The sequence below is a fragment of the Cuculus canorus genome, chromosome 1, assembly GCF_017976375.1.
Source record: "Cuculus canorus isolate bCucCan1 chromosome 1, bCucCan1.pri, whole genome shotgun sequence".
Classification (NCBI taxonomy): Eukaryota; Metazoa; Chordata; class Aves; order Cuculiformes; family Cuculidae; genus Cuculus; species Cuculus canorus.
In genome coordinates this window covers 134,732,799-134,760,554 of record NC_071401.1, presented here as the reverse complement: position 1 = coordinate 134,760,554, position 27,756 = coordinate 134,732,799, and the positions used below count along the sequence as shown (strand labels likewise).

The following is a 27,756-nucleotide window of genomic DNA, read 5'->3' as shown; positions in this document are numbered from 1 at the left end:
CGTGTAGCTAGCAAGAAATCTTTAGAGTGCACAGATATTTTATTTTAAAGTAAATAACCCTTTAGTTAGTGGAATTAGATGGCTAGTTATACACACTTATAATGAAAACTTACTTTCGCAAAAATCTTAAGGAAAATACCTAAAGCATATATGCTTAACATATAGTTTCAGTAGAATCTTACAATGGTGCAAAAACAATAGTGCAGAGCAATAATAGTGATCTATTCTCCAGCAGAGAAAACATGAAACAGCATTTACAGCTGCACTGACAAAGCTGCTGCAGAGGAAGGTGACATGTATACAACTATTTTAAAACGGCATATAATTAAGAAGCAAAACAGAACATTACAAGAAGCACTGCCTCATCCATCAAGACATTCTGAAGATAAAAGGTGCCACAGTACTTATCTGACTACACATGTACCACAAAACGGTGCTGTACTTGAAAACAGAAAACCCCACAGAAGTACAAATATAAATAAAAAGTAAAACAACATCCATTCAAGAAAAAGATGTGTATTTTAGATAGCAGGCTGCTTGAGCCCAGAACCATCATTTCAAACATGACCAAAACGCATTCTCTTACATTCAAACAAACATTGCAAAATAGCATGCTCACTTAGCCAAAAGTACTTTCCTATCAGCTACAACACAGTATAGTAAATTCTTGCTAGGAAAACAGCAACCATGAGAGTCGTTTGGCAAGTCATTCCATACACTGTTTGCAAAATACTTACCTTAAAAGATATGCCTTAATTCATTTGCACTTCTTCCAAATACGGAGTTCAGCAACCTAACTGCATGGAGAGCTGCAGCACCTGCACAGCTTTGCCTGACCTCCGTTTCCACAAACAGAATTCTCTCATCAGAGAGTACTTCATCATTTCCTGTGGGCTGATGAAAAACCTTGTAGCTCAAGCTAAGGTCATGGGTTTTTTTCCTCCACACTGCAGCACTCAAACCAACACAGGATGTCCAGTCACATGCATTTCCAATGGTTCTGTATAGCCATAAATTTGGAAATTCACATTTAGTATAATCTTTTAGGAAAGACCACATGTGGCTCATATTAGAGGGTTTTTTCTATCATACAAATGGCTTTGGTGGAGAACAGTGTTTCTAAACACTTCAGTGAAACGTGGACACACATTTTGCAGATGCGTCACTTGGGAAGCAGCTGTGTTGTTCCGGTGTTCCACGGTCAAAAGCTGTATTTTTCCACCTCAGGAAAATATTACAGCACCTATGGAGCTGTAATATTAATGAAATACCAACGTGCACTGAATAAAGGCACGTCTAAGCCCTTAAATTAGAGTGAAACAAGCCAGTCTTCCCGACTCTGAGGGTTACATTAAGGAACCTCTGTTCTTTATTTCAGGAGAGAACCAATTCAGAGATGCTATTGGAACTGAATCTAGCCCTGAGACTACCTAACCGACACTAGTTTCCAAAGACTAAAGCACCATTAGAAACTGTAAATATGTGCATTAACAATATGGCAGCATACTCTGCCTTCTGTTATTCTTAGAGAGAGATGTTTAATTAAAGCTTGGCAGAAACTGGTAAGGCTGACTGGGGCTGAGGAAGTTAAGCGCACAGGTGGACCCAGACAAACCTATGCACTAATTCAAGTACTAATTAATTTCTCTATTGCTTTTTTGAGATGTAAATAAAGAAAAAAGGAAAGTGGGAAGTGATGGTTTTCTTACCACAGAGAAAGCACAAACAAAAACCAGGCCTTCCTATATAACAGTGTCTCAGAAGGCCATTACTGAAGATGATAGAGGAAAAGGTTCCAAGACCTTGTAAAATAACTCAGTTTCTCAGACCACAATGCACTCATATTATACTTAAAATGGTGCAGATGCACCACGCTTTCATGCAGAACTCTTTCGGGCCAAACGGATTATTTTCTGTACTACACAAAAACATCAGCCTTCTAGGAGTGTTACGCATACAGTAACAACAACATCCTATAACATAAGAAATGTTTTGGTAGTACAGCTTTTGTGCAAGGACCAGCATAAGGCAGTACAGACCTGCATCCTAAGGCCCTGGCTAAAGGAGAAATAAAATAACCACCCCATAATCGCTGGCTTAGTTCAGAGCTGAGAAATGTCTCTAAACAGTAGCTTCAGTTATTACCAATTCTTTATGCAGCCATTATTCCCTCACTGTCATAGCCACGTTGACAAAAAACAGGCCAAATCATCATGCAGCATTTCTCTGTTCTCAAAATACATTCAAGGGCAGTTTAGTATTTGGGGAGAATGCTGTCAACGTAAAAACTGCTTTACAACGAAGATAGCTTTACAACTTAAAAGCAACATTGTGATCATTGTCAGATAAACTTCATAGAACACTTCAGCAGTGTCATTTCTGGAACAGATACAGAATTTATCGACCTCTGCAGAGTGCAATTTGTAAATGCAGAAAGAAAATAACAACAGGCACACACAGCTTCAACTCTCCTTCTTTCCCGTAGATTAAATAACCAATTATTCTTTAGGAACAATAAAAGATCTGTTTGAGCATTTCAAAATCAATGCTATACTGTAACAGTACAAACAAACATGTGACAGTGTTTCATATTTCAGATTAAATAAGATTAATTCAGATTTCAAAGCAAACTGAATCCTGCCTCTAAAGAACCTTTAGGAGCATTTAAATTGTTTGCTTGTCTTAAGGTAGGAGAGAAGGTTGCTTAATACTTAGTTTCATTAACACGGCCACTGAAAAAAAGAAACTCTTGAATCCTGATTAAACAGATTTTCAGCTCAGTGAATCTGAGGTAAACTTTAGCCAAGACTCCTCATGTTTCTAGGCAATTTAATTTTCTAGTCCTGAAACAGTAATTACTACAATAAGAAGATCTTTACTCACCATGTAGTAATCTACACAACATGGGCTGCTGACCTGGCAGAATGAAATATCCCCTACAAACTCTTTTTTAGAATAAATATAACAACCTGGCTCCTTACCACATACTAAACTAATTGGTCTAAGCTACCTGGAAGTGTCACTCTCAATTACTGAGGTCACAGATCTCATTTTATGGCCTGCCTTGTATACCTAATTTGACAAGGTAAGCTAGAAGTAAATTCAGGGGGTTTTGTGTGGTGGTTTGTTGTTTTCAGTCTGTTGGTTTGGGTTTAAATCACATACAGTACACTTAAATATATTTTAAATCACATACAGTACACTTAAATATATTTTAACTCTAAGGCAAATGAAAATCTAAAGTCTTCATTGTACAAAACAAGGTGGTGCTTTAAAACAGGCATATGAGACTAAGGTGGTGGAAGTTTTTCTTTGGTTCTCAAGGTTTCACTAATCTTATTAGGGTTTTAGGGGAGAAAAAATAAAGCAGCCAGTCTTCCTTATGATTTTCAGAGATCTGCATACATGTTTATATGTCCCTATGTAGCTCTCAGACACAAATCACTCAAAAGCATAATCCCCAAATGCAACAATGAATGTCTAATTTGGCCTAATTATCTCTAAGACTAGTCTTTCTGCTCTTCTCCTGCTTTTCAGGAAAACTAAACCTTTTCATGCCATCTTCAATTAATGCTTAACTAAAGTACAAGTAGGTCAGCCATCTATCCTACAACCTAAATTGGACTGAAGTTGAAGGAAACCGAGACAAGAGGCCCCATTAGCTACCTGCTCCTGCACTTGCAATTATCATTGTGTATTTTCATTTAATGAGGCTGTGTTATCACTGACTGTGGAGAATTTAAACAGCAGCCTTCGACCTTTATCTCAGCAACAATTAAAAGAAAGAAGAGAGGTAAATAATAAAAAGCTCAATCTAGTGCTCTCTCAAGATTAGAGTCCGAGAAACTTTAGTTTTGCAAATTCAAGTATGCAAGACTACTAAAATATATATGGTCCAGATCCAAAGTGGGTTGAAGTGCTGAAGCAGTTATCAGTAAACGCACATAATACACAACTCCCTTTGCTCGTCATGCATGCAGCTAAGTACACCTGCATTTTAAATGGTTCCACAATGATTCTCAAAAATTGCCACTAAAGGTAGAATTACACACCTTTTTTTTTGCTTTATGAACAAACTTAATCTAAATTCATATGTCAGTAACCGATACACTCACAAACTAGCAGTTTGATAGTCAGAACAGCTGAGAAAAGCAGGCACAATAGCTTCAGAATAAAATGATCAAATTTCATAAGCTATTTAGTTTACTGCAAATAATTCTACACATTGTAATCAAACTGAACAACTGCATAACATTAGACTCCAGGAAGTCTGCAGTCATTACATTCAAATGCAACATCCTATTTCAAGTTAAAATATAATTCAATTGGTGGTTTCACATGGTGCATAGTAACATGAAGTAATCAGAATATAAAAGCTTAGTGCCATGGAATAAAATCATTCTAGAATTAAAATACCAAACTTGCACACATTCAAGAGAAATAGCTTATGTCAGATTTCTAAAATGTACTTTGTGCATAAACCAAATATACATGGCGTAACTGCACACACACGTATAAAACCAGCCAGGACCGGAAAATAATTCTCAGTACTACAGGGTTTTTGCACCTTTAGCCTAAAGCAATGTTTCACATATTGGGAATTCTCATCAATCTTATAAAAGGTGCTGTGAGGGCCTGCCTCCAACTCAAGATTTTACTAACTACTTAGTGATCTCGTGCTTATGAATTCAGTTTTAAAACCTGAATAGATTACACACTCTATTTCCCTGCAAAGTGCTGAATTTGTCCTCCAAGACTTGAATGCAGCGTATAGAGCTGACAGCTAGGATGGTCTCAGCTTCCAAGCAAGAAGGCGAGGCAACAATGACCTACAGACAAAACTGCAATAACACTGTAAAGGCAGGACTCTCTGTCACTGGTCACACTAACAACTCAGCCAATGTTCTAGAACACTTTGTGGTTACTGAAATGAGTCACCTGTCTAGATATGACCACGGTTACAAAGCCATATCGCCATATAGCTTGTCAGTTAAGAAGTCAAGCAGGAAAGGAATCGAAAAAGAAACAGACTGAATGGTTCAACAGCTGAAGCAGCTGCAAGCTGAAAGCTTAGATTATGCAGAAATGCCTTAAAGATGTCACTGAAAGTATGATTTCCATTTGATCAAATATTCTCCAAGAATAAGAAAATCGAGCCACGTGCTTACTCAGCAGATAACACACCCCATGTTTAACTATCTTTACTTTACAGTAGTGGGAAGAATAAAAGAGGTACATGGGATTGTAAAATACTGCAGCAAAGAGCTTAGACAAAGAATGAAAAAAGCGTGATAAAAAATTATATACAGACTCTATTAGTTACAATATTTACAAGTAACATATGATTAACTTTTTCATAATCATACTCTTTAATGTCACAGGTCAGGTCAAGAACATCACAGCTGAGAACACCTGTGAAACTCAAGTACTGGTATATTCTGCTCCAGGTTCTGAAGGCTTAAAGCCTTCATGTAATCATCCAATATAAATAATGCTAAAAAATGTAAGCTTGCATCTAGATAATATCCTAAAATTTCTTCATTTCTTGTTTCAAAATACAATGGCTTTACTGGAGGGGCAAACACTCTTCCTTTAGTTTCTAGCATAAATTAGAGGCAAACTGATCTGCCCAAACACCAAAGCATACCAAGTCGAGGAGGCTTTAGATTGACAGAAGCCAAACTAGACCCACAAAGCCAACATCGGCTCTACTAACAGTGAACATGCACAGAGAAGCTCTTCATTCATTCACTCAATGTAAACTTTTTTGGGACGGCCAGAAGTTTATCTAACCCACTAACAGAATCCCTTCATTAACTACAGCTGTGATCTTGGCAATATTTGTTTGGTTCTTAACAGTGGCAGCTCAATAGTTACAGTCATCATCACAAGTAACCTTCACATAAGCAAGCTAGGTTTCAGGCACAGTTGTTTTAAAGAGCGCTCAGTTGTCCTTACTCCTGAAGCTTACAGGTACAAAGCACTCAAAGAACAAAATATATTTTCAAATATATTTTTAAAATGTACTTCAGGGAATGTATATTTTGATTTACTAAGGTTATTTCAAAACATGCAAAGAAGTGTTTCAGGTGTATGTATAATTAAAGAACACTGAAAGCATGAAAAACATGCTGAGTCTAGCTGTACGCTTTTTCTTGCCATTGAGTATTATCAGCCTGGGGTACAACTACCTGAAGGCCACACACATACACACACCTGCACCACTGTTCTTTCTTCCCTTTTGTAACAAGACAGCTATCCTCACAGCAGAAGTAGGAATACTAATACTTCTGTTTAACTCAAAATTCTGTTTATACTGAAAGAACTTGCACAACTACCCACATCTGAAAGATAAAATAATAGCTGCTTCACTGAGGCAAAATATCTGCATATTTGATGCATCAGAGCTACCCAAAAAACAGGTATTACTCTTAAAAGATAATTGTATTTTACCACATCTGAAAAAACAGCGTTAGTAAAGAATGTGCTATATAGAGTATACAAGAGCTTAATAACCTTAGGCTGATTCCCTGGACAATGAGCATTTATTCTGTACCTTGCAATTTACAAAAGTGAAAATGAAATTATGTCTAACATCTTCCAACAAATCACCTGCTTTTTTCCCCTCATAACTACTACAAGGGATTTGAATATTCAGTATATTTCATAGGAAGAGAAACAGTTTTATTACCTAGTTTATATTTGCCTCACCCTCTTAAAATGCCTGGAGCCATAATTCCAAACAAAAATGACAATTTGAAAACAAGGATGGCCAATATTTATTGATCCCTTCATGGATTGGTTACATTTCAGCATTGGAAATGCTTTGTTTGTCTTGAGTCAGACAGAACAGCGAGCTAGTTAACTGTGACAAAGGGCAGTCTACCAGACTTGTGTTCAACAGGAAAGAAATCTCTTTACTTTTAGCTTCCCAGAAAATAAAGGTAAGATCTATGCACATTTTTAACACTAGATATTATGAGAGGTCAATGCAATAATTGATTAGATTAGCAAAAGATGAGTATTATAGTTAGGGTCATAGGCACTCTGGAAACAAAGTGAAGTCCTTGGAGTGATGAAGCCAGACTACCATACGTGTCAAGTAAGTCTTCAAAGAGTGTTCGATAGACACACTTTCCTACAGTAATCAGACTCCATGAGAAATACTTCAAATAAGTGTCAATTATAATTATCACAGAATCACAGCCCAGGTTGGAAGGGACCTCGAAAGATCATCTAGTCCAATCTTTAATGGGAAGGGGAGCCTAAAAGATTTTTTAGCACTCTGTCCAGTCACATCTTGAAAACTTCCAGTGATGGGGACTCACCAGCAGTTAGTATTCACAAGACACCTTCAATCATTCAACTTCCAGAAGACAAGAACCAGATCACAATCCCAAGAGCACCATTCCCACTGCCATTTTGCTTCCCACCCTTCATTTGCTTCTCTACCTCCTGCGCGTGTGCACATACACACACACAGTTGCAGTCCATTTTTCTTTGTTTCTTATGCTAAAGTAGAAGACTACACAGCTGCATCTTGCAGCCAAAGCCATTAGCTAATCCTTTAACTATGAATTATACTATCTGAAGAAAAATTTCACAGTAACATAACATTTTTCTGGTACAACACAGAAAATTTAAGTTATAAATTAATTCGTGTAAAGATATAGGGCTTCCACTACAGTCCATCTGCATAACATAAATTGAAAATACACAACTAACTAATAGTTTGAAAGAACAGTCATTTGGTACAGCATACTCAACAAAATAGTCCTTGTCCCAGTAACATCCAGTTTGTTCTCTTTACTAACTAACCTTCCTCTCTTGGTACTTGAACTATTATCTCCTACTACCTTCATACAATTATTAAACATTCAGCTATCTGATCTTCTGCTAAATGCTGCCCTGAGAGCACAGGAAATCCAGGCTTACAATTCGCAAGGCAAATCACAAGAATGTGAAAAGAGTTAATGATCAACACCCAAGTACATTCCACAAAAAAGATAAAGCTCTAAACTCAGACCTCAAAATATTTCAGTCTTGCATTTCTACCACTGGCACCTAAAACTCCTTTCAAAGGCAGACAACTATTCTTTCAGAAATGTTTACATGTGTATGACACCAAACCAGCTTAAGTCAAGCCAACACTTTGTTAGAATACAGTAACCACCTGCAGTTCAACTTTGAGAGCTTTTTGTAAAAGCAGCTACAGCAGTTGACACAAAAAAAATCTTCTGCTGGTCTTCATTCTGAGGCTCCAGATAACAATGCCTGGTACTAAGTGGAGCAATTCAGAGTTGCAACATAAGTAGTGTTATATAACACCAGAAGGGTTCCACAGATTCTTCTAAGTTCTCACTGGTTGCTTGTATGAGAATATATAAGCTATATCCCTACAGTAGTCATGAAATACAGAATTTTCTAAAAACAACCTTTTCAACCCAAAAGTAGTGCGGCAAAGGCCATTTGAACAGGTTAAGCGCTGACTTACCTTGCAAAAGTAACATTGAAATTAATTTGGCTAATTCTGCATTGTTCCAATTGACAAACATAAATCAAAATGCAAGACCACTGTCCACATTCTAGTGTCTGGGAAAGGTAAAAGTCAATAGAAGCTAGCACCATGTAATCTAAGTAGGATATGTTGAAAGGTAGCAAAAAAGTCAAACTAATGACACTGAGACAAAGTAATTAGAATATAATGTTCTAGAAATGGTCCTTCTAGCTACATGAAAAACTTCTGGCTCAAGGTTCAATATATGCAAGCACAAATCTGGCATTTTTGTCAATAAAACAGAAGCATTGAAAACTTATCCAAATTCTGAAAAAATCTCTAAACTCATCTCTTACAGCCCTCTAATACTCAGAGAATGTATTCAAAAGTTTCAGGATCTGGACGAAATTTATCATCTAAATTCATTCACCCTAACACAGATAACCAGTAATTCTACATCAACTTTTAAATTCCAGACAAAACCAGAAGAAATCCAATAAGAAGTCTAGTGGATTTTCAAGTAGGTAACTTCTCGCTCACTTCAATCTTTAAGTTTCAGTAGGCTAGTTTTAGACAAAACTATAAAGCTGCTCCATTTCCATTTTATGCATTGTCATATGTACGCCAAATCCCTGCTTGTACTTGTCTTTCACTCAAAAGTATGGGTTTTTTTTTTACCTAAAAACATTCATAAAGAAGGTTAGCCAACCAGGAAGCAAGATTTCAATGTCTTTTTAAGCTTATTTAGTTAGATTTCCAGCATCCCTTTTAGTATTCATAGCTCCATAAAGCAGTTAAGCACTGGAAACTGGGCGATGGTGAAACACATCGAAGACATTACTTGCATTCCTTCCTCTTTTAGGGCAGATACTATAGCCAGATGGAAATCTTTCACAGTACTCTAAATATAAACATACACACTGACTCTGCTGTAAATGCCCAGGTGCAATATGCTATTCTTTGCATATTTCAATAATTCGCATGAGCCAGCATAGCTGCATAACTAGGGAAAGTGGCTGAAATTTAATTCAAAGATTCATATGATACATTTTGCTTTGACAAATTCAAACCACATTTATAGAGAAGCACGTTTACAAAATCTTCAGCTTTAAAGAGACAATTTGTACAACAGCATTTCATAGTATTTCTTCTACCTAATAAATCGCATTTCAGTGAGTATTCTAGCCAAATTAGATACTTTACACCTCCCTGAATATTAATAGTCTCATTGAAACTTCATAAACTTCATCGCTGAACCACTAACAATTCACAACTCAGACAAATAACCTTGAAATATATGGCATAAGTTCAGCATTAATTTAAAAAGTAGTATTTTATCCATATGTATGAAATGTGAAATAAACACTGTGAATGCAAAAAAATAAATAAAATGTGCACAATAAAAATAACTTTAGGTGTACTTGAAAACACCAAAACCCGTTTAACACTTTCCATATCTCCTTGCTATGCAGTAAGATCTCTTGGAAACGGCATAAACTGCTAAAATTAGTACCATAAAACTAGTAATTTTGTTCTGCAATAAATTGGTAGACACTGCATATACTAAATTTAGCACAGTTTGTCCTTAATTACACAAAGCAAAGTGTTGCTGCAATAGTTAGTAACATGTAGAAGCAAAGATGCTTTCTATCTAGCCTGTTTTGCAAGAAAGAAGAGGGCAAAAGGGGCAGAAATATCAAAGATCTCCAACTGCAGTTTCAGTTTCTCTACAGAAATTGATAAAACCCAGCTAGCTGTATCTTTGGTGAAAGTCATATTTTATTAGATTGATCAAAGCCTAAAGCAAAGAAACTATAGATTGACTTGCATAATCCTAAAGTAAGTCCAGAATTAATTTGTTTTATCTATGTGCATGTATCAACTAGTAAACTGCTACTGACTTGACAATGATTGAAACTGCACAGCACAGCTTTTACTCACACAACTCACAGGATTTACGTTCTACCAGAAACTATGTAATAGCCTCATCTAAACCATGTGCTAAAAATACAGTAATTAGATACAGACTCAACCCACATATTGTTCTCTGATACAGGAATCCTACAATCCAAAGCAAAAGCAGCTGTTTATATGCTACTTTAGACAAAGGATTTCTTGGCCAAATTCAAACCTTTAAAATTTATGACTTCAAGATCATTTGAAACTTATTATCTACTGAGACATGCATTTAAAATTGGTAAAAAATAAATAAATTCAAGAAACATAAGTTTAAGCACATCTTCAATTCCCTTAACTATAAATAGTTTAAGGGCACAGTCTCTAAGCAGTAAGTGTTAAATCTTAGTTGTATTTCAGCAGCTTGCACGGCACAGCTTCAGCTGCTAGAATGAGCAACACATTTGCATTTACATACATACATACAGACAACACATTTTCCTTACTTTATTACATTCTGACCTTCTTTGGGATACCTGGGATTATAAAAGCACCTATATAAAGACTTGGTTTAATCCAACATTTACTTTACAGCTTAACTTTATAGAAATTATTCACCATACTGCTCATCTCAATACCTAGGCCTGATCACTTTATTATGGTATAAATTTATTCTGCTGACAAATACCAATCTTATCTTCTCCCACATCCCCAGTCACTCCTCCTGATCTATCCCTATGCCATTGATTCTGTTCAGGAAGCCAGGTGCTAAGGTTTAGCCAGATGAAAATTATTCTGCCATAAGAGGTTTCTTGCTGGACCAGGGGATGAACTCCATTCACAGAACAGACAACAAGGAGCACATAGCAAGAACAAACAGCTGGGCACCAAGGAAAGAACCCAATTTCCTCATATTAACAGCAACACAATATCACTGGGTTTGAAGTTACTTGCCTTATCACTGTGAGTAGAAGCAGCAACAAGCTTCTCAGCTAGTTTAACAAGTTGGAAGATCTAACACTAACAAAAGGAATAAACAAGTAGAAACACAACACAAAAGATATTTTTCACAAAGTCTGAGAACCTAAAATACAGGCAAAAAGATATTTTCCTTGTTATGCGCAAGCAGTAGGCACACAAGTAAGATAAGATTTTTGCATTCAAGAACAAAAATTAAGCCCATTTAGTATCACTGAAACCTCCTGGCAGAAGTCACATGACTGAGCAGTTTCTAAGTTATTATAACGTAGGTAGAAAGGATGAAGTGGTCAAGAAGAGCAGTGACACTTCTGCAATAATATTCATTACTCACTTCAATCCTTAACGTCAAAGAACACTGACACTCCACAGATATTGTGCAACATCTTCCGACAGCTCATGCACCACATGGGCACTAAGCAGTGTCTACCCTAGGCCAGTAACTCAGAGCAGTCAGCTCTTCCGCAACGAGCTGCTGTCTGGAAGAGAACGCTGCTTTACTGCAGGGCCCTTCAGTCCAACTGACATGCATTCCGTATGTCACTTTGTCAATTCTAAAATTGGCATGGAATTTCACATACATTATAGGTGACAATACCCTAACTCAAAGAGCACTCTGCACCCAATACTAAGGAACTCTATGTGTACTCTACCTCAAAAGAGATGGGATGGCAGAACTAAAATAAGTGACTACTTGCATAACAGTCTTGTGTTGACTTAGACCATTTCCAGCTTCAACTGAAAAGACTCAGATATGGCAATCTGATAAAATAATATTACTGTCACACAAAGATCACAGGGAATCACACAAGATTTCTAAAGAGATGTTTCCCAAGCCATCTTTGAAAAAAGAAAAAAAATATAGCTGAAGAAACTATAGGTGAAGTGGAAATGAGGGGAAGTTAATGGTAACAAATGTAACAAAAGTTAGGACAGAACACAGAAGTAGTTCCGAGTGGAAGACCTCAAATATATTTAAACCTCCTTTATTGTCCTTATTATATCAACCTTGGCAACAATGTTACCATTCATATCTCAGAAACATTTTAATGTAGTAATAGAGGCAGAAGATCTATGAATGCTGAAAAATAATCACATTTGAGTGGTATGATTATAAGCCCTCAAATCAGAAATCAAAAGGCCTCAAGAGTCCAAACGAGCATGTCCAAATTAGCTTTTGTTCAAAAATTTCAAAATACCACTTTGGAGGCTTTAAATCATGAACTTTTAAGAAGTGGGCATGCTCCAGAAGACTGGAGAAAAACTGATGTCATGTAAGCATTTTAAGAAGGACATGGTACGTTTATTTAAGACAAGTCAATTAAAATGGAACAAAGATTCCACTTGAGCATAATAAATTGATAATTATTATTAAAGTAAAAAGAAAAATCAATACACCCAACTTCTTAACAGCATCCTCTTTTTATAAGACCACCCCGAATGATAACTACTATGCTGAGGATTTAAGTTCCAACATAGCATTCAACTTGCTATCACAAGGTATTCAGATTAAGATATAGAATAATACAAGCTTAAATCAACATTACGTTTATTTTAGGCTCTCAAAATACACAGTCAAGAAATATCACGAAACAGGATGCTTCCACCAAGCTACTGCTAAGCTATTTACCGTCATTACCAGTGACCCCAAAAAAGACCAGGAATCATGACTGATTTACTGCACCACTGATTTATTAAAAGCTTGAAGAAATAACTGATAAGATAATCCAGTCCTGATAAATCTATTTGGATTGTTTGCTGAAATAAGCACCAGCTAGATGTTAATTTGGAATCCACATTGGTATGTACTAAGAAAAAGTTTGATTTTCCTGACTTATAAAGATGGCCTAATATTTTAAGCATCAAGGTTGCAGAATTCTGAAATTTAGAGGAATACTCAGTTGAATGTGCTCAATGAATTGTAGGACGCAAACAAAATGTGTGAGGTAGGTAGCTAGAAGGATATATTATCTGACTATACATCGGAGAGAATACCCTGTTTCAGAAAGCACAACTAATTAGCCAAACAGGAAACTAATACGGTTGTGGCAAACTTTACATTCATGCTTTCTAAAGGGTTTTCTTTATGGCTATATCTAACTCCAAAAGCAATTCACTCACAGAAGTCCTATGGCTTATCTGTTTCAGGTAAGACCAGGTAATTACACATGGTTCTTGCCTGGATTAAAATCTATTGAACATGCTTTTGCATTTGTACTGAGTACTATTAGCAACTGGATACTCAAGCTACTTTAACATTTTATAAGCAGCAGCAATTAACATCTCTTTATATGAAAGATCTTCTCTTTAGATTTCTATGGAACATCAATGCATGATCCACAGTGCCTATTCATTAAAGCCACGTGCAAAACATGCTCCTGAGGATATAACCAAAATTGCCAGAAAAGGAGATAAGGAAGAAACAGAAGAATAGGAGGTTAATCCTAAATTTTCAAGTAAGTTTACCTCTCTTGCAGACAATACAAGTGGGGAACATCTTAACCACGCCTGCATCAAATCATCGAATGTATTAAGGCAAAGGGTATAACCTCTGGTGTAATACAACTGCCGTCAAACCCAATACAAGGCCTAATGATGAGTTTGTGCGGCAAGATTTTGGTAACGGGGAAAAGCTACAGCAGTGGCTTCTGAGAGATGCCAGATAGAACCAATGCCAGTCCGCTCTAAGATGGACCTGCTGCTGGCCAAGGCCAAGCCCATCAGCAATGGTAGTAACGCCTCTGCAACAACATACTTAAGAAAGAGCTTGACCAAGTTGCTCAGTGGCTCCTTTAAATTAAGCACAACTGCACGTTGACCAGATATTAGATTACTTAGATTGGTTAGATTACTTCATGTAAACGACAGTTTCGAAGCTTTTATCTGCAACTATTAAGGTAGAGGTAGAACCTGAAGACTTCGGGGAAAAAATGCTTTTAAAAATGTTATTCAAGGAGTGTGGAAGTAAGTATGCCTACAAGTTGATGTTGTATATGTGTAGTTCTACTAAATACAAAGAGTTGCTTCAACCTACTGAGACCTGTGTGCTAGAAATTTATCATTTCTCCTGATGAGAAAGCAGCATTGTTCCAATCTGCAGTGAGCCAGTTATCTGTCAATTTGCCAGGAAAGCCTCTATTAAGGGAGAGGATCGGAGACATATCGAACTAAAAAGATGTACCATTTGTCCTATGACTCATGGCAGATAATTTATTGAAATCTGTACCTCACTTTATGCCTTTTAAGAAGGGCACATTAAGCATATTCATCTCACATGCTTTATTTGACCTATTAAGTCAGAAATATAAACAAATACAAATTTAGAAGAACAGTGAAGTGCATCTGCTATTTAGAACAAATATAAAATTCTTATTTCATTAGTCACCTGACATTGCTATGCTAATTAAGAAGTTTTGTGAAAGCTGGTTTTGGAACCCAGAACCCTTGGCTACGCTCAGAAAGCAAAGTTTGAGAAGGTAGATTTGAGAACTCTGCTAGCCCTTTCAGAGCTCGGTCAATACATACCTTTTGTTGTTACAGTCACCAGCTGGCAATACATCAGGCTGATATGTGTCACTTAAAACCTGTGTGGCACAAGTTCTCAGGGTGACTACTATGTCATATCTACAAGTTTAAGTCAAAAGATTACATAAAAAGCAGCCTTTTTGGTTTCAGCAAAACTGTTTGAAGCAAATAATTCATCATATGATTTGACAGACTGTTCTTATCCTCACAATTCTTGCTGTTATATTGTAGTCTTGTTCGTTATTCATTGGCCTAGAGTATATCATAAAAGGCAAAGAAGCTTGATCAAAATTTTTGGCCTGTTGATGCCTTGAAATGAACTCTTAAATTTAGGCAGAGTCCTACACAAGCAAAGAGGGTTAATTTGGCTTGCATTGGCCCAAGAACAAGCACTGCAAGATACAGGTTTCCAACACTGTCAAAATATTTACAACACATTATGTAAGCCAGAACAGTTCTTAAATATTTGCATTTTGTAAGAAGCTGAACCAAGCCACAGCACTTAAAGCCTTAGTCACATTTTGGTTGTGCTTCGGAGTTCATTGCAATGCAGAGTTACAATATCTGTGCTAGCTCTGTCCCTATTTACTAATTAGGGCTGGGTACCTTCTCAAATATTGACATATCCTGTCCACTAGGATTCACAGGACTCTACTGCTGCACACCAGTTCACAGTGGTTCAAGCGGAATCACTCACACTAAGGAGCACACACCAAGGCAGACTCTAGCCCAACACCATCAGAGAAATGTCGACTGTTCCCTTGCCCCAAGCAAGGCACCTTGCAGGATAGCCCACAAAGGAATGACAGTCAAGCCTCATGACAAATTTGACTATCACTGTAGATGGAGAACCAAATCTGCGATACAACAGTCTTTTTACTATCGACTTGAGGTTATTCTTCCCAACTCCAGTGAAACAACTAGCCAGGGAGCATTCATATTAAATACACCATTCTATTCAACCACAGACTCAGAATACTTAGCTCGGTTTATCTCAGTACAGTTACATCACCGTTATTTCCTGCTTTCTTCCTTTTCATGTCCTGAAAACAATTCATCATTAGATTAAGCCAAGCCAAAAATCAGTAACTAGGTTTAGTTGAAAGGAACAATGCCACTTCTTGAAGTTTTATGGATTGAGACAGAATTTGAATTAAAACCTAGGTTACAAAAAAGTTATTAATCTCACGGACTAGTCTTCAATTTGAGCATTAGAGACTTCATTCCAGGTCTCAGGCAACAAGTAAAGAATTAAGTTTTACAATTTCTTTTAAAAAGCAGAGATGCCAAGAACCAACAAAACACTACTCCTATGTATTAGTTTACATTAAACAAACCTGTTCAAAAAAGCTTTAATCTGCACTTACCGTTCTCCTGGCTTATGATATGAGAAGGTGCAATATTTTCCAAGTGCAGTTACACTACAGAAAGCTATCTTTTAGCTAATCCATATCCGTCCCAAAGATTCATACAGCACGGGCAATTCTTGACTAGCTAAGCATTTTATACTTTGCCATTGCTGTGACAAGCACAATAGTCTCATTTACAAGCTACCAATTCAAGTTACAGTAACCCTTAGGCTCATTGTAACCCTAATCAGGGAGGCACAGAATTGACAGAAAGATATCTTTAACGGAGTCCATCGCTCAGCTCTACAGAGCTGGTCTGTATAAACAGACGGGGAGAACAAAATTTCTCATACAACAAAAGAAAGCAGACATCTAGCCATTAGAAAAATATATAATTTAGGCATTTTCTGAAAGTATTACTTACAAACATTCATAGATCAGAATGTTGCCCAGATATGACTGCAGTCAGAAAGCCATGTTACTATAATGTTATGTCAAATACTAAAGGAGTCTAAAAGAAAATTAGAAGAATGCAATTAAATATACACTACAAAGTAAAATAAAGTTTCTGTTATGGAGGTGACTTGTGGAATGTAAAAACTCTCTCAAAAACTTATGACAGTTAAAAAAGAAAAGTTAAAGAATACTTAAAACTATCCACAAAGATGCATACAGCTACCATCAAACCCAGCAATCACAAACGCCATCTGTCAGTTCAATATTAACTACTGCATCGACTTGTAGCACGCCCTCTTCAAAAGGAGAGAAAACATTCAGTAAAAAAGAAAAATCCTAACCAGTTTTGCCTAACAACCATTAATAAACTATTTAATTGCTAACTACAATGGTGCTATGTATCTTCCTTTTAATGCTGATGTGTGATATGCAGTTTAACCCTCCAGGGCAGTTTTTAGTGTTTATTCTAGTATTGCACTGCACAACACACAGACCTTGAGCCAAAAAAACTGACTCTAGGTCTGTAAACTATGCACCAATGACAGTTCAGAGCATCTGAATACTAAACAGCCATGCCAAGGTTAACACTACAGAGGACAACGTAGCACCTGCATTCCTCTCCTGCTTACCATACATAAGCTGTGGTATAGTATGATCAGAGATTTCTAACATGATGCTGCATTGTGCTAATTAGACATGCCCTGCGCGCTAATACACGCTGTTTAACCTGATTTAATCATAATTGGCAGAATATAACTCTACTATCTTTGAAGGCAAATTGCGAGTCTGACAAAACACAATTTCAGGCAGGTAGAGGTATGAAACAGCAAGCACATGAGCCCTTGGTGCTAATAACCTTAATAGTTAAAAAAGAATCAAGGAGTTTTGCCCATCTGAAATACAGCTGGCAAACTGTTTTAGTTACCTCTTTCCCTTAAGCAGAAATACAAGTCTTCCCTTCTCTGCCATCCCAAGAAAGCAATGTTTTTATTTCTCATCACAGACATGAGAATCATCTTTCTGTTGCACTAAAACCAGAATGAAAACTCCGTTGCTTACATAATATGGTCTCCACTATGACTATTATAATAAAGCACCCTTAACGACTTTACATTTTCAAAGTAAAGAAAAGGTTCAGTCTTTAGAGATGAGCTGAACAGACCCTGGAATTAAATCCAAATTAGCAGAAGGTAAAAAGGTGCACCCCCCTGCTCCAAGAGTCTTATGGCAGCCTCTCAAGCAGTCTGTTGTGAGGTCCTGGTGTGCAACAGAAGAAAAAAATAACATCATCAGCCTCATTTTTTAGCCCAGTCTGGATCATGTACTTAATGAAATAGGTACAGGAAATATGAGCAGTGGTGTACTTGTTTTATATTATCCTAACTAACCTACAGTTAAAAAGAAGAACAGCTATCAAGAAAACTGAACATTTAAAACTGCAAGATTACATTTAGTTTTCAAACATTTAATTTTCCAATGTTCCGTTTACAAAGGACAGCATATGTCACAGGCACCCTTCTGGCTTCCCATACTGCTACAGCAAAATGATGAAGTCTCAGAAGACTAAGTCTATCAGCTTCTGAGTCACTTCAGACACAGACAGCCAAGCAGTTGGGAAAGATGGGTACAGCAAGCCAGGCAGACACTGTAGATATACAGTCTCTCTCTAACCAGGTAACTTCGATCTACATAAAGAGATTTCTGTGTCTCACACAGGCATTTCACTCTGGGAGATGAGGAGATTCTTTCCGCAAGCCAAAAAAGGGAAAGTCAAGTAAGACAATCACAAGACTACCGGGAGGCTGTGAGCCGTTTAAAACCTCACTCACCCCAGTACAAACACCTCCTCCCGACAAATCAAGGTCGCCACCTGACATCACTAGGACGACGAGGAACGGCTTTAAATTTAAAGGGCAAAGATTTAGATTAGACATAGGAAAGAATTCTTTACGATGAGAGTGGTGAGGCCCTGGTACAGGCTGCCCAGGGAAGTTGTGGATCCTCCATTCCTGGAGGTGTTCAAGGCCAGGTTGGATGGGGCCTGGGGCATCCTGGTCTAGTGGGAGGTGTCCCTGCCTACGGCAGGGGGGTTGGAACTGGATGGGCTTTAAGGTCCCTTCCAACCCAAACCATTCTACGGTTCTATGAACACCCAGGACGAGAGGATTCCAAACTCGGGAGGAAAAATCCCAGAGGCTCAGTTTCAGGTTTCCCTCCTCGCCCCCTCTTCCCCTCCCACGCTGCTACCACCGCACGAGTGTATCACCGGCAGCGAGCTCTTCCCTCCTACAGGAACCACAGCCAGTGTCGTCATCCCCCTCCCTCCCTCCCTCCCGAGCCCCGGCCCTGCCCGCCCTTCCCCGCCGGGCGCCGCACAAGGAGAGCTTCACCTTCCCGCGCCCGCCGGGAGCGCAGCCCCTCGGTCCTTCCGCAGCGCCTCGGGGCTGCCGCTGCCCCTCCGGCACTGCCGCTGCTCCCCTCAGAGCCCCTTCCACCCTTCCACTGCCCCCCCCATCGTCCCTGTCCCTGTTACTGCAACCCTCCAGGAACTTTGTCACTGCCAGTCATGCTCCCCCCCCCTCGTCACTACCCCCCCAGCGTCCCTTCCACCCTTCCACTGTCACTGCCCCCCCCCCCGAGTTCGCCCTACTGTCACTGTCCCCCCAGCGCCCCTGTCCCTGACTCTCCCAGCGTCCCTATCACTGGCCACTGCCCCTTTCACTGTTACTGCCTCCCCACAGGGACCCTGTCCCTGTCACTGCCCGCCACTGTCACCCCCTCCCCCCCCAGGCCCCGGTAACCCCCGGCCCAGGCGAGCCCTCCCCGGCCCGGGCAGAGCCAGCCGCGCCCCCGCAAAGGCTGCGACCGGGGTCGAGGCCGCGGCCCACGGGGCGGCGCCGCGCTCACCTGGGAGCTGCCGGAGGGGCTGGGAAAGCAGCGCTCGCTCCGCGCCGCGCCGCGCCGACAGCCGCGCGCTCCCCTCCCGGCCGGGACAGGGCGGAGCGCCACGATCCCGCCCCGCCGCCGCCCATTGGCTGCTCCGGCTGCCAGCGCGCGCCGCTTCCTGCGGGCGGGGCCGGGAGGGGTGCGGAGGTGGATCCGTGTGGGTAGGTGGATCCGTATGGATAGGTATGTCCGCATCGATGGGTGCGTCCATATGGATAGATGTATCCGGATGGGTAGGTATATCTGTGTGGATAGGTGTATCATTAACTGTATCCTGTAACCTTACCTTTAACTGTAAGGTGCATCTGTATGGATAGGTGCATCCATATAAGTAGTTGCATCCTTACGGATGGCGGCATCCATATGAGTGGGCATATCCATATGGATAGGTGTATCCATATGCATAGGTATATCCGTATGGACGGGTGTATCCATATGGATGGGTGTATCTGTACGCATAGGTGTATCCATGTGAATAGGTGTATCTGTATGGATAGCTGTAACAGTGTAGGTGTATCCGTATGTGTAGGTGTATCTGTATGGATGAGTATATCCGTATGGGTGGGTGTATCCATATGGATGGGTGTATCCATATTGCTAGGTACACCTGTATTGATGGGTACATCCATATGGATAGGTGCATCCATATGGATGGGTATATCTGTGTGGAGAGGTACATTCATACAGATGGGTATATCCATATGGATGCATGTATCCATGGTCAGAAGCTGCTGACCATAACACCATGGAACAGGGCATGAAGGAAAACACTGTCCCGTTAGTACCATGGGAGACTGAGGACAAGCAGAAGGTTTTGTCTCCCAAAGGGGAATTTGAGCCGATAGATCCCAAGAAGCGACCGTGAGTTTTTACCGCCAGTGTCCCACCCACACCCATGTGGCGAGGCTACAGGCTCCGCGCTCCACCCTGGCTCCTGCCTTGGGGAGGCAGCCAGACCCGGGTGGCTCAAGGGCAGAGGCGCCTTTGAAATGACATTGCCAGTGTTATTGCACCTCTGTAACAGAGGCGCACAGTACTTGAACAGTATCACGGGCAGAGCGGTTGTTCCAGCCCTTGCCTATCTTTCAGGTTTATTTGTTTTAGAAGGAGGGTTTTTTCAAGTCCCAAGCAGCAGCCATTGCAGTGACCTTGTTTCGTCCCTTCAGCTTTGCCTTCTCCGCTCAATTCAGCATCTCCTTCCCATCTGCCCTTCTCATCATTGATCTGCCTCCAGCGTTGTCCCAGAGGACAGCCTGGTTTGAAGACAATGAGAGCTCCAGATCATTGGGTAGGACTTCAAAACCGTCCTATGAGTACTTTCCTTTTGGCCATGTTTCTTATGCAAGTCTGCATATAATCAGCGTAGACACTGAGTTTCCCTGTACTCTTTCACTAAGTGTGTGACTCATTAACTTAAGGAGTTTTAACTTCACTGGGAATTTAGATTAGCGCAGTAGGACTGTGAGACCATAGCACTGGGGTAAACTTTATCTCATGAAGAAATGACCTTGAAAAATTGATTTGTGTTAGTTGCAATTAACATTACTGTGAAATTCAGTCAAGTTTATAGGCTTTCTAAGATTTAACTTGATTTCTTCCTTCCCTAATCTCTCTTTCTTCTGTCTCTTCTGTTAAAAGTTAATGTTTGAGATGGGGAATCTTGTAATGTATTGTTTCTTCTCTCAGATCTGACCTCAGATGCACTTCAGTTTTCCACTCAGACTGTATCATTAAATATGAGATCAAGCTTCCCATAAACCAGCTGTCTTTACAAGAGATACAAGTGATACATAATAATCATAAATACAACTTTTTCTGTATGGACACGAATTGAGCTTCCGCTTCGCCTCGAGCATTGTCAAAGCTGAAAATCCTCCCTGCCCGAATACTTAGACTTTATTCAACCTCAACATCAAAACAGTCATTCATCTCTTTTTATGATCAAACAATGGTCAAACTTGTTGAAAGACTGAAGAAACAGAACAGGAATTCAGCATAAATCAGCGCTCCCTGGTAGAACTAAGTTCATACTGTGAACAAAGGGAATTCCATTTTGGCAGAGGACAAAGTTCAACCTGTAGCTGGTGTCAGACTGACACAAAAAAAACCCTAGCTATTCCACACAGAGTTGATTAAACATCAGCTTGTACCCCAAAGATCGCTTCACCAGGCACAAACCCATGCCAGTCACATCCGTATCACCGTCTGTGAAAACTAGGGCTCATGTTCATTTATTAGGCCAGTATGAGGGCAATGGCTGCAAATGGAGCAAGAGGGGTATAATCAGGCCCTGAGTCCAGCTGCAAAAGCCAGCCGACAGGCTTTTAACAATGAGGGAAATAGTGCCTTATTCCTCAAATCATCTGTTCCCATGTGTGGGCTTCACTAGACCTCTATACTGCTCCTAAGTTTTATACATATAAAAATAAATATATTAATAAAATATTAATTATTATGTATTACATTATAATGTCTGTATCTACATATTGTATATGTTTTATTATAGATATATCTGCACATTTTGTTTTCTGTACTATGTATTTTTTTAAAATATATACATATACATCTAGGGATAGTAAACTTAGCCTTCTTGTCACAGTACAAAGGCATTGTTTTGGGAGTCTTCTTCATATGGATCTTGAGCTGATTCTGCCTTCCCAGGGGTTGGAGGATGATCAGAAATGAGTAATTTACACAACATTTTTCTGCTAACACTGGATTCAGGTTTCAATACAACTTGAGAAATAACAATTGTGTTTTCCAACTTTTCACTTACACATCTTTATAAATGCAATGAAATTATAATTTTAAAAATATAAAGGTAAAAGTAGGACTATTAATTGGGAAAAAAAAAGTTCACCAAAAGACAATTTATACGAATATTTTAGCTTAATATTTGGAGATTTCTCAAGGCATCACTTTATGGAATATTGTTTCAAGCTGCTGAACATTCTCTTCCAGTTGCAAGAAGTTTGCTATGCTTTTTACAGTTAGATGATAAGCTTAGACACTTCTGGAAGTCAATAAGACAGTAACAGCTACCAGAATTTTAACTTTACATTTTTAATTGTAAATTTTTTGCCCTTTTTCCAAACGTACCATTTGAAAAAATTCAGAAGCAACATTATTAGTGTTGTCTTCGTCTGCTTCTTGGATCAACACTATTGATTTTCCTGTGAATTACCTCTCTACACGAAAGCAGATTTGTCTGCTTTGGGGTTAATTCTCATGCTGATGCAGTTGTTTCACTTCATTACTTATAGTAACACGGTTTAATGTACGTATAAATATATATGGGCTTGAGGTCGCATGCACTGAGGAAATACATATTAAAAAAACTGCTTGGGGAAATATACCCCAGTGGTTAATAAAATCCCGTTTCTTTCAGTTTATAAAATGTAAATTATCTTTTTGCATATTCAAACACTAAGTTTTTCTTGCAGTGAATTAAAAGAGATTAGTGGTCTAATTATGTCTGTCATCAGTCATGCAGCCTCCTGGCGTGATGACACTATTATGATGCTATAAATAATTTACTTATATAGTGAATAATAGTTTAACATATTCATAAATTTGATTTTAGTATTTTGGTATTTTTGTCCCCTAAATTTTAAAATTCAGTTGTTCTCTGAACATTTTCATGTATATTCAGAATGGGACATCCCAGGAAAGATGATCTCAATCGTTTTTCTCTGAAGAAAGGCTAACGGTCTGTACATCCCCTCTGGTGAGCTGTTGATTTAGGCTGTTAGGAACAGGACAGGACAGTTCAGAAGGATAAAAAAAAAAAGAAAAAAGAAAATTTCTCATTTTAGATAAGTATCCCACGGTTATTTTTATTTTTAACGCTATCTATTTTTAAATATGCTTGTTGTCTTCTGCTGTCCTCAGAAATTCCATGTGTCCTTTTAAGCACTGATATGTTCTCTGTAAATAAATTCTGTTCTTGGCTTCACTCAGTGCAAATCTAATTAGTGTCTCTTGGCTCTTGCAGTAACATGTTAGCGTTCTCTTCAGAATGTTTATCTCCAGCTAAGAAAGCCCAGGTGTTATATATCTTTATTTACATTTTAAATCTAAATTTAAATCCTGAACTGTTTTGATTGCAAATGTAATGCCATTAGTGATTATATATCCCAACCAATGACACAGGATTTCAGAACATTCAACTTAATTCCACATAAATCCCGTCAATTTTACTATTTCACTGCCCAAATTTCACTGGGAAAGAACTTTTAATATATAAAACATGTTATTGACTGAAATATCCTTTACTATCTGTTTGTTTTTACAGTAATATTTTTAATTAGTGTTTCATACTGTCCAAACTTTCTATTTCTCAATAGTTGTATACGATCATGTCAGGTGTGAATGACACGCACTTAACAGGTACCAGCTTTGAGAATGATCAAGGCATAGAAAGTATTCTGTTAATAGTGAAGATATCCCTGTATCATCATAATGACTGGGAAAGTTATGGCTATGGACTGCTTTCAGTATGGAGTTTCTTGAAGCTTGCCTAATCTTTGATGGCAGCTTAAAATAAGTGGGAAAAAAAAATACAGTCTAGGGCAAACAACTTCCTACTATTCAGTAAAAACAATCAGTTTTTCCAAGGCACTCGTTTGTGTTCCTACTTCCTCTTAATAATCAAATTTTTAATGAAATTGTGGCTAAAGCCAGCTCTTCCCAGCTATACGTATTTAATTTATTTTCTGCAGAGAATACAGGAATAGGTTTTGTTGTTGTTAAGGATCCCTGCAGGTTAGCATAACTGCCTATCCAAACTAGTGTTATATTTTGATACCTATACACCAGATGGCATGGAGTCCTTCCCACTGACCTGAAGGCTCAAGCGAGCTGTTTTAATAAAGCAGGGACAAAATGTGATTTGCTTTCTGTTAAATCCACTGAAGGGTAACTACTTCAGGAATAGTATTAATTTATAATGACTGAGCAGAGCCCTTCCTTTACTACAGATAAATGAGCTCTGCCCGACCTGTTCTGCTGCTGAAATGCAGGACTATCTATCTACCCTGAAACGTCTATTGTTTTGTCGAGTTTACAGCAGGAAGTGAATCAGGAGACAGGGACATTTTAGGCAGAAGTTCTATTGTAAAGCCAACAGCAACAAAGTAGCTTTAGGCATAACTGCTGTTTCTTTTATTCCAATTAAGTTCCTAAAGCCATATAAAGAAGCTATTCTGTGGGAATCTTATTAATTCCTTCCATGTCAAAGGGAGAAAGGTTAGTACCCAGGAAGCGAGCCCCACCATTCAAATCTAGCAATAAGCTCCTTCTACACTGATGTCATTGTAAGAATTCCCATAGCTGTTCAGAGATTGTCTATTTAATTCTTCATACAATACTGTCATTATGCCAGTGATCACTTGAGCAGATGAAGAACAGTATTTTAGGACTCAGATGCACATTTATTTTAGCTCAGCCTGGCAAGTTATGACACTAGCCCAAGACAGAACTTTTGAGAACTGTTATTTCTGATTTATTTTGCTCCACTGAAAGCTGAAACAGATTCTTTATCTTACAGTTAAATACACTTGGAGGATGCTTGGCCTAAGGCCATGGCTAGTTCCTCAGAACTAAGAGCATGTCTGCTTGCAGTTGCTCAGGTTTAAGCCCAATTAAGCCCATTCAGTCAGACGCAAACCAGTATTTAATCTTTTGGAGAATTAGGCTCAGGCAAAAAAAGAGCTACCTTACCTTTGAATGAGAGCATCCACACGAGGTTAACATCTACTACACACTACCATCACACCTTTAGTCAATTCCCCATAACTCCTACAGCAGACGCATGACCCAAGTGGTGTAGACTTGTCTCTACTCACTCCATTCCAGCTGACAGCAGAGTATGCCTCAGGCTGCTCTCAGTTTGTACACCACTTTGTACTATTCCTTCTATCCTACTACAGAAATGGATTTAGTTAAGGAGGCAGAAGTGAAAGGTTTAAGATTTTATCACAGAGTAGGCAATTAAAAGTATTCATTTCCACTTTCTCTTCCTCCTTACCAGATTTTCATCCTTACTTTTCAAGGCCATGTACAAACAAGCATCTCACAGAGTGATATCCACATACTACCCTCCTCCTCCTGCACCAGAACTATTAGAACTGTTTGTTTCCTTGTCATCCTCCTGTTTCTGAGTCTGCAGACAAGCTGCTTCATGCACAGAGCAAACTCTCATTCCAGCTAACTGAGAACATGACCCTTTCCTTATTCAAATTCCTTCCTGAGATCCATTGTGTAAAATGGTTGGAAACAACAGTGGAAGAAAAATAGGTTTTACATAGTAGTGAAGGTTCCCAATTTTGAGTTTCTCAAAAACACTTCACTTGTGTACATGCGGCCTCAAGTTCTTTATAGAAAAGAGAGATTTCCTGCTTGCTTACAGTTTTGGGGGGGGCTTGTTTGTAACTGATAATCAGAAAGCCTAACTTAGTCATCTAGAATTTAACGTTATTTCAGTTTTGTTCCTTAAAACTCCCTTTGCATACATTGTTTTTTCACGTGTTAGAAGTGAAAGTATACATTGGCTTTCAACCTTCAGCCTCTGCAAAAAGCCTGTTGGAAAAGGAAACAAGAAAGCGGTCTCATCTATGTAATCCCTAGTCCATTGTTTTTTAAAATAAAGGGGAATGAGATCAGGAAGAGGAGGCCACTGTGTTTGCTGTGACTTTGACTTTTTGCTGTTTAAAGAAGAATGTTGCGTTACTGAATTCATGTTTTGATCAGCAGGATAAATTACTAGCAACACAGTAGTTGGAGCTACAGCTGTGTAAAATGCAACTGAAGTCTGAATTCTAGTTCTGAGATTAAGCACTACGTAGTCAAAGATCCCTGTCAGAGCTTTCTCCCCGACATTAGTAATACTTGAATGTTTTGATTATATAGAAGATATTTTACAGAAATATTTCATCCTCACATAAAGTGAAGTATGCTTTCCCAATACTCCAGTGGCCAGAAAGATTTGCTTGTTCCAATTATACAGCTCTGCTACAAAAATATTTTCCACATACTGCTCTGCAAATACTATATGTGAATTAAATTTATCTGCTATACACTGGGACAGAAACCCTTATTCTTTGAAAAGAATAGTGAGACTTCAACCAGTTTAATACGATGACAATTTTTTAGAAGTCAGGCCTGGAAGAAATGCATTATTATACTGAGTAATATGAATGCAAACTCAAGTAAGTTGGCCCTTTCCAAGCCATTATAACCTCCCAAACAATTAAATGAGAATATTCAATATTAGTAATATTACAGGTACTGTCTTTTCAACGTCTGTGTTCCAGAGGCCCTGATCCATCTCACTGCCAAGATGTAAAGACATCTTTGCCAGTACCACCTACAAACAGGATTATTTAGATGCTACCATGAGTCTTGATTCATTGTGAATACAGCTAAAAAGCATCCCCTGGACTGAGTCTCCAAAGCCTTCTACAGCAATAAATCCTAGTAACTCAGACCTTATATTGCTTTCTATTAATCCTTTTCAAAAGGGAAATTTAAAGTCACTACCACTCAGTATTTTATGAGCTCTACTCAGAAAGTAACAGTGTGAAGTTTAATTTTTATGGGAATCTACATTTTCCAATATATCTCTGCCCTATAAAGTCCCACCAGTGTAGGCTGGATAACTGAAAGCAGCAACCATTCTACTCCAGCAATCCTTGCTAATACTATAACGACATCCTTTGTCCAAGCTACTGAAGAAATTAACTACAAGCAGTGGAAACAAAAGTGAGAAAAAAGCTCCATTTTCTTTTTATCAAAGTATACTTGTTGTGTTACATGCCTGTAAGAAATATAACCATACCGCAAAATACTACTTACTACAGTCTTACAGTTCCTAATGCTGCCACCACTTCCTGCTTTACCACAACAGGCAACTGGGGGTAAAGCTGGAGATGTCTGCCCATTGAATATCACCTCATTAAAATAACACTTAGTATCTGACCACATACCTACATAGGAACAGCTTACCCGTCTAGGTACAAATACACAAGCAACACTCACACTTAGGAACTTAAAAAAAAACCCAAACAAACCACACACAAAACCCCAACTCTAAAAACTAGGAGACCTGGA

At 38.7% G+C, this 27,756-nt stretch overlaps 1 protein-coding gene and 1 long non-coding RNA gene across 5 annotated transcripts in view; one reads left to right on the top strand and one right to left on the bottom strand.

The window, feature by feature from the left end:
• PACSIN2 (protein kinase C and casein kinase substrate in neurons 2) overlaps positions 1–19,746 on the bottom strand; it is a 57,896-nt gene extending 38,150 nt beyond the window's left edge. For 3 of the 4 annotated variants that reach the window (XM_054082637.1, XM_054082619.1, XM_054082645.1), the window contains exon 1: positions 19,609–19,746. The gene's annotated coding sequence lies outside the window, so the exon portion shown is untranslated. Of the gene's footprint in view, positions 1–18,530; positions 18,600–19,608 lie in introns of all 4 variants that reach the window. The other variant, XM_054082629.1, reaches the window with a different exon arrangement.
• Positions 19,747–19,812: 66 nt separating this feature from the next.
• LOC128850336 (uncharacterized) lies at positions 19,813–22,027 on the top strand. Its single transcript, XR_008447651.1, has 3 exons — positions 19,813–19,880; positions 20,814–20,935; positions 21,334–22,027. It is a non-coding gene; the product is annotated as an uncharacterized LOC128850336 (long non-coding RNA).
• The last annotated feature ends 5,729 nt before the right edge of the window (positions 22,028–27,756 follow it).